Source organism: Psammomys obesus, unplaced genomic scaffold (genome assembly GCF_907164565.1).
Source record: "Psammomys obesus unplaced genomic scaffold, mPsaObe1.curated_primary_1811, whole genome shotgun sequence".
NCBI lineage: Eukaryota > Metazoa > Chordata > Mammalia > Rodentia > Muridae > Psammomys > Psammomys obesus.
The window spans coordinates 541,968-549,987 of NW_026585686.1; the positions used below are offsets into that span (position 1 = coordinate 541,968).

General features: G+C 36.5%; 1 protein-coding gene across 2 annotated transcripts in view; it reads left to right on the forward strand.

The window, feature by feature from the left end:
* Positions 1-8,020, forward strand: part of Mllt3 (MLLT3 super elongation complex subunit) — a 250,155-nt gene that overhangs the window by 2,547 nt on the left and 239,588 nt on the right. The gene's annotated exons all lie outside the window — the stretch shown is intronic.

Sequence of the window (8,020 nt, forward strand, 5' to 3'; positions counted from 1 at the left end):
GAGAGAGAGAGAGAGAGAGAGAGAGAGAGAGAGAGAGAGAGAGAAGGAGGGAGGAAGGGAGGGAAAGAGAGACAGACAGAGAGAGACAGACTCAGGACAGTTTTTGGGGAAAGAAAATTGCTGTCATTTGAAAACATGTTTGAAGAGGTTCTAGAAAAATCCTGGTTTTATTCCCTCCTGCCTCTGGAAAGCTGCTGTCTGGTTGTTTTAGTTGGATTACTGGAGGTAACAGTACAAATACAATGAGGTGCTTTGTTTGTGAGCAGCTTTATTTATCTAAGTCGACACAATGGTTAGTAGTTATCTCCCATTTGATCTGTAATCTTTATTGGCATCTAGAGCTCCTGCAGTTTCTTAGAGTAACATCATAATAAATCTATTCTGCTTACAGTGATGTGGAAATTATTGAACATTCAGGGGCGGAATAAAGAAAGGAGAAAGGTGGTGTGCCTTTGAGGTGGCAGAGTTTGTATTTGTGTTTCTTTTTATTTTCAGTGCTTGTATGATGGGAAGTAGGATCGTGCCTTTAGTTGTTAGGTTTAGAGCTCCTTTTCAAAACTTGAGCAGTTTGAAAATTTGATGGGCTTTGTTGACTGCTTAATAGATACATCCAGCTTCTAGTAGATGGTAGGGATATGCAGGGCCTATAGGAGGTAATGCTTAGCATGCGTTAGCACTTTAGATGAACATATAAACAGATACTATGTTTTGTATGTCCTCAAAGCCACGCTAAGGATGCATACTGCCAGGCTGTCTGCAGGTATTGGCGACGGTGTTTGATGGAATCCCTCTCTCTTCCCATGTGTCTGTAGAGCCACTGCAGAGGAGATTAAACAAAAGGCAGCACCGGCTGAGCTCCTTGGTACTCCGTTACTGCCACTTGGCTGTCACTCACTTCAAGGCAAAATACACTTTAAAAAGCAATCTTTATTGTGTTAGGGAAATCAACTCGGCTGTTAGAAAATGTTGTTCTTTAAAGTAACTTTGTTCAGGCACCTTAATAATCAGCCAGTTGGCATTACAAAAATCAGAAATACCTCTTTCCTCTTTACCACCATTTCCCTGCTTCTCTGTGTGTGTGGTGATATTGCCCCGTATATGCCATATTTAATGGTTTTCTGTCCAGCTTGAGGGATGGAGGGACAGGGGAGGGGGTTGCTGTCCCCACAGCACACACCTGCACTGTGGGTTGAGCCCTTCATTCTTCTCACATCTCTCACTGAGGGATGTCTGTTGATTGGATTGTTCGATTTCAGTTCTCAATTGTGGAGTTTCTTTTTTATGTAGTCTCTAAGCCATTGTTTTAAAATGTTTATTTTTGGATTTTTATTTGTGTTGTGTGGTTCCCATGATGTGACAAGTCCTGGGAAAAATGCCAACTTATATCGCCCAGGAGAGACCTTGTCATACTGTAATTACACATGATTCAGATTGCGAGACTTTTCACTTTCATTGGGAACAGCCAGCTGTAAACCCAAGCAATGCCAAGTGTGCTGTTTAATCCTAGGATCTATTCTCCGACTTATCAACTGTCTGAAAATGATAAGAATAATTGGAGAATAAAATTTCCAGGAATTTCTAAGGCTTCTTCTAGTACCTTTTTAAGGTGCTTGCTATATGGCAGATATAATTGATAGGGAAAAGTTTAACTAATTGGAAATGGAGGGACCTGCAAAAAAGAATTTGAGGATAGCATGTTTAAAGGGGTGCTCACACTCTATACTATTAGTCCTGACAAGTTAACTCCCATGCATTACACACAGTAGCTAATAAGCTGAGGAACCCCAGATTTGAGCATGAACTGTTCAGCCATGAAGATGGATGAGTCCTTAGCTTTGTAATCCTTGGTTTAGAAAAAGCAAATTGATTTTCAGGTTGATTTCCTTTACTTCACAATAATATTATGAGAACTTGTAGAGGAAGAAATTATAGTATTTTCAACTTGTTGCCAAATGAGAATTATATATACCATTTCAGAATTGAGCTAATTGGATTTGAATTAATGAGGTTTTTACTCTGTCACAAAGACGTGTGGGAGACCTTTAATTTAAAACTACTGGCACACAGTCCTAGAAAAAGAGATTTTGATGAAATAGTGAAGCCTAGAATATCCATTAGCTAATGAAGAATAGGCAGGTCAGAGTTGATGCATTTTCAGACTATCTATTTGCAGGAGACGACCATATCTTACATATTATTACCAAAGATTTATGCTGGTCTGATATGACTGAAATGAATAGTCATATTCAAAACATTCCATTTAAAATATTAATGTTTTCATTTTCAGTCAGATCTAAATTTCGGTGAACTTTCCTTCCAATTATAGCCATCCTTACTGTTGCAATCTGTTCTATTGACATTTATGATATGAAAGCTGTTGCTTATTATTTTATGAAAGCTAATTTGGCCACTGGTGTGAATGATAGCTTTTTATTTGTTGCCTCTAGTCCTTTGGGCAGATAAAACATAATCAGCACACCCTGACAACTCTCCTTTGGTTTATGCATTTGTGATTAGCTCATTTTGTGTAACTCTGATTTGTATCTTTTGAAGTAATTTGGATAACTTTTTTTTTTAATCAAGGTATCTAATCTGTGAAGGCTCATTATTTGAGAACTTTGTATATATCGTATATATTTTGTCTCTGGAGGAGTTTCAGGATGAACACACAAGAAAAATAAAGATGGATGAATCTCAATTGCATGTGATTATGACCAGCGAACAGCCTTAGACCTTGTCAGGGTAAAGCAATGGAAGGCCAACTTCTTGAGCCACTTGACACATTAGCTGCTGGAGGAATCTCATCTGTGCTGGTGAAAATGTCAACGGGGCATGGAAAGTTTGGAGGGCATTTGGCTAAAATCGATCAAGATTCTAAATGTTTATATCATTGAACCTAGCAGATTTACTAGGAATTTTCTAGTAGCTATGACTTTGCGAGTATACAAACATAACAAATATTTCTTGTGACTATTTATTTAATGGCAAAATAAGAAGGTGGCCATTTAGGGTATTTTAACTGGGTACCCAAAAGTGATGGTAACCTGTTAAAAGTACATATATATGTAAATGTATGGACATCTTGAAGAGCTATAACTGTTAAGTCCCTGTGGTCCTGTTACAGAAGTCCTGTGCCTTTTCAGATTGCACATATATATGTGAGCGAATTGGTCCTCGGCATCAGTCTTGCCGATGGCTGCCTTGAGTGGGCCCTAGCTACTTTATCTGTCTGTCTGTCTGTCTGTCTATCTATCTATCTATCTATCTATCTATCTATCTATCTATCTATCTATCTAGTTTTATTTATTTATTGTTTATACAGCGTTCTGCCTGCATTTGTACCTGTGCAGCAGATCTCACTATAGATGGTTGTGAGCCACCATGGGGTTGCTGGGAATTGAACTCAGAAACTTTAGGAAGAACAGCCAGTGTTCTTAACCTTTAACCTTCTCCAACCCAGAATGTATGCTTTTTGTGTTACTGGTGATTGCATTTTATTTGGAGAAAAAAATCCCATATATTTAAAAGATCATGATGACCACATATTTCTCTGTAAGACTGAAGTAAGGAATGCAAATCTAATAGAGAACATTTTTTTTAAACAGGTGAGCATATCATGAGTAGTCTTTAATTACAGAGAGGTTCTGCTGCTTCATGGTGAAGAGGAATTAGGGTCAGGAAGTAGAGATTGGTCACTGAAGCTGGTTTAGGAGACACCTCTGGTTATCATGTCTTTTTTTCATTTGAGTTATGAGAATAGTTGTAGAACTGCAGCTTGCAAGTCATAGGTTAAATATGCCATTATTCTCAAACTCATGAAACCTCAGGCTGTTTTCTCACAAACCAGACTTCAAAAAAACCTTTCTATGTAAAAATAACTAACTTAAATGATATGTCAGTATATATTGTTTTAATGAAATGTATTTTTAAAACAGCAAAAATTAATGAGAAGTAGCACATGTTTTTTGTTAAAATGTCTTTAATGTCTGGCTTCAACAATATGACCAGCGGCTACTGACTGTATCCACTGTTAAATTCAGTCACTTGTGTTCTCAGTACTATGCACTGCTGAGAATGAGACAAAGAAACTTAGAGCCATTGTGAAAAAAGGGCTGTAGTGTCACCGTGCTGAGAAATAGAAACTGAAGCCTGCAGACTACAGTCTGGAAGTGGAGGCTATAAACTCAGTATTCAGCATACAGTCAGACATACATAGGTAAAGTACCTATCATGTGCACAATGGGTTCCCTTTGTAGCCATTACTGTTGTTGCCAGTAATACTGCTACTCATGTTACAGTAAAAGAAAAGGCAGGAGTTTCAAGGATCTTCCCTCCTCCGATGCCAAGGGAGCCATAGTTATATCGTTTTCTTTTTACAAGAGGATAATCCAAACTCTAGTGTGACTGAATGTATTTTATGTGCTGTTTTGTGTTATGCAGAAGTTTGTTTGTGCAGTAGTTATTTTAGGAATGGTGAGGCACCAATGGATTTTATAATTTTACCTTAAAGAGCTCATGGCTGCCTCTTTCTGTCTCCCTGTCCCTCCCGTCTTTCTTTCCTCATCTTCCCTTTTTTCCCCCACTTCTCTTTTTCCCTTCTTTCCTCTTCCCTTCCTTTCTCATCTCTTCATGATTTGAGTCATCCAAAAAGGTGTGTTTAGAAAATGGGAAATTGTTGGGCTGGAATCATGGCTCTAAGTTAAGAGTGCTGGATGCCTTTCCAGCAGACCCTGGTTCAGTTCCCAGCCCTGGATTGGTGGTTGCCAACTGCCCATACCTCCAGCTCTGACGATTTGGTGCCTTTGATGGGCTCTGCAGGCAAACCTGCAGACAAGGCACATACTCACACAAACCTATACATGTACATGTAAATAAACCTTAAAAAAATAGGGCATTGGATGCTGCTGTTGGACAGTGTAGCCTTTAGAAAGTGTTCATAGCATTTTTAATGTAAATGAAAACAATTTTTAATAAGGTATAGATATACATGTCCTTATAGAAAAAAAAACCCTAATAAATCAGAGAAAGAAGTTATTTGAAATTTTCATAGATTACCAGTCAAAACTTTGGTGGACTTATATCTGTCTACTTATATGTGCATGTTTTAACTATTAATATATTTTCATTATTATATTTTATGATTAACATGATAATTATATAGTTTATGCAATATATTATATATAATATGTATAAACAATGAATATGTAACATGGAACATGTACATAATGTATGCTCTTACAATAAGAGAATAGATACTTTAAAATTTATATCAATCATCTGTCTACCTACCTACCTACCTTTGTATATCTCTTGTTGGTCTGGAATTTTTCCTCGACCTCAGAGATTCACCTGCCTCTGCCTCTTGAAAACTGGGATTACAGGCTTGAAACTGCCCCCAAAGGCCTTGAACTCTTTATGTACTCAAGGCTGTCCTTGAACTCAGAGATACATCTGCCTCAGTGTTCAAGATATATGCCGCTACACTTATCCTATTAATTAATAATAACTTACTCACCAAGTATTTTTTTGGAGTGCCTAGAAAACTTCTTGGTACCTTGGATAGACAGATGAACATTTTTACTTTCTTAGAAAAATCATCTTTTTACATAGCTTAGTTTCATAGCATTACATTAAATACAGATTTATCATGCCTTGTTTGAAACTTTGGATTGTTCTCTATTTTGATTTTATTTTGAATAATGCTGCAGTGGATGTCTTTGACATTCATTTTTCATGATTTTTCTGATATTCCATAAAGTAGATAGTTAAGTTAAAAAGCATTCATATTTTTTAGCTGGGTGTGGTGGCGCACACCTTTAATCCTAGCTCTCAGGAGGCAGAAGCAGGCAGTTCTCGTGAGTTTAAGGCCAGTCTGGTGTACCAGGTCAGTCTGGGCCACACGGAGACCCTATCTCAAAAACAAAAACAATTAAAATAGATCTTAAAGTTTTGCATGTGTGATTAAGCTTCCTTCCGAACAATATAAACTTTCTAACATAGCCTCACCAAGGGTTTAGAGGATAAGATTTCCCTACATGGTTACTAATACTTGAAATTAACAGTTGTAATAAAAGAAAAGCCTGTCATTTTTGGCAAGAAATACTCATTTAATTTGCATTTATTTGATTAGTAGTGTCAAATACATTTTCATTCACATGTATTTATTTACTGTTTGCCTTTCCTGATACGCTTGTGCTCTGTGTAGTTAGTTCATAGTTACTTTTTTCTTTTCCTTCCTTTTCTTTTCTTTGTTTTCGTTAGACAAGGTCTCAACTATGTAGCCGCTTGGCAGACTCAGAGATCCATCTTCCAATGCTGGGATTAAAGTCTTTCACCACCATGCCTTCTCATGGTTGCTTTTTTTTGTTTAATTTCATATGAAAAATATAAAGAATTACATAACAAACACTCAAATTCATACTACCAAAAAAAAATCAAATTACTTTTATTTTATCTTTTTTTCTTTTGTTCTTTCAAGGCAGGGTTTCTCTGTGTAGCCTTGGCTGTCCTGGACTTCCTAGAATAGGCTAGCCTTGAACTCAGCATGCTTCACCACATCCCGCATATTTTATCTTATTTAGTTCTTTGTTTCAATTCTAAAGAATTAAGTATTATAAGTTTAGTCAAAGGTTTTTAAATACTTCCCAAAGTTTTCTTAAATGTCTTTAGCCTTTCTTCTATTTTGTTTATCTATGTTTGTACACTTATATTGTTGTAAGTACTACTATAAAATCAAAATAAAGGATATCCCCCGTTGACTGAATTTGTTTATTTTTAATTGAGATATAATTCATAACCATAAAAGTTACCCCTTTAATGTACACAGTATATACAGTACAGAGTATATTTAGAATATTCTCCAGTTTGTACACTCATTGCCAGTGTATACCAGAAAACTTTGGTGAATGAACACTTTTTCATATTGTCCTTCCTCTCAGGATGGGGTTTTTAGCCTAGTCACCTTTCAGCTATAGAAGTCAGTTCATGTCCTAATATCCTATATCGTGTAGTTGGCCTCCTATAAAGGCCTCATATATCGTGTATTAGCCTCATCTTCCTATATAAAGATGACTGTGGAGGTTTTTTTCTGCCCTGAACAGTGTGCATGTTTGCCTGAGTTGCCATGTGCATATGGACCAGAGTATAGAAACCAGCCTAGAGTTTGAGTCATTGATTGCTGACAAGCATCTTTGTTTGTACTAGATATGGTCAGATGTGATCAGAAATGAGTTTCATTATACCTTTACTTTTTTTTTTTTGCCAGTATCAGTTATTTAAATCTTTGTTATGTTTTGACATAAATGGAAATAGGATATTTTTGTTTGCAATTAGTTTTCATTCATATTCATTCAAGTTTTAAGCATTTTTTACATGATATTGTTTATTGATCATTCAGATTCTTTCTGTTTGTTTTTTTTTTGACAAGACCTTGCTGTGGGTAGTAGGCTAGCCTAGAAATCATCTCAGACTCGTATCCATCTTACCACCATGCCAGGCTCCTAGAGTTCTTTTTTATAGTTACTCTTAATACCTTTTTATTTTTCAGAAAACTATTGGGATGTTCATATTTTGTTTTTGATGCTGTTTATACAATGTGAATCTGTCAATTGTGTTGAAAGCCTCTTTTTCATAGCCTAGTTTATGTCATCGTTTTTTGCTGAATACAAGGTATTAATTTCATCAGATTGTTCTGTTTCACCTTGGTCTTCTCTGTTTTTTAGGCTCTTGTTTAAGATTATAGTTTGTAGATGTGGGGATTTGCTTAACCAACAACTGTTTTTATATCTGTTTATTTTTATATCTGCAAAGTAAACAGGAGATGGGGGAGATGTAGAAAAGAAATGTCCCTGTCTTCAATGAGCTTATGTGGAGAAGGAAACCACACTTGAGGGTGTCTTCAGTTTTGTATACTTTGTCTGTCTGTCTATCTGTCTCTCTCTTTCTTTCTCTCTTTCTTTCTTTCTCTCTTTCCTTCCTTCCTTCCTTCCTTCCTTCCTTCCTTCCTTCCTTCCTTCCTTCC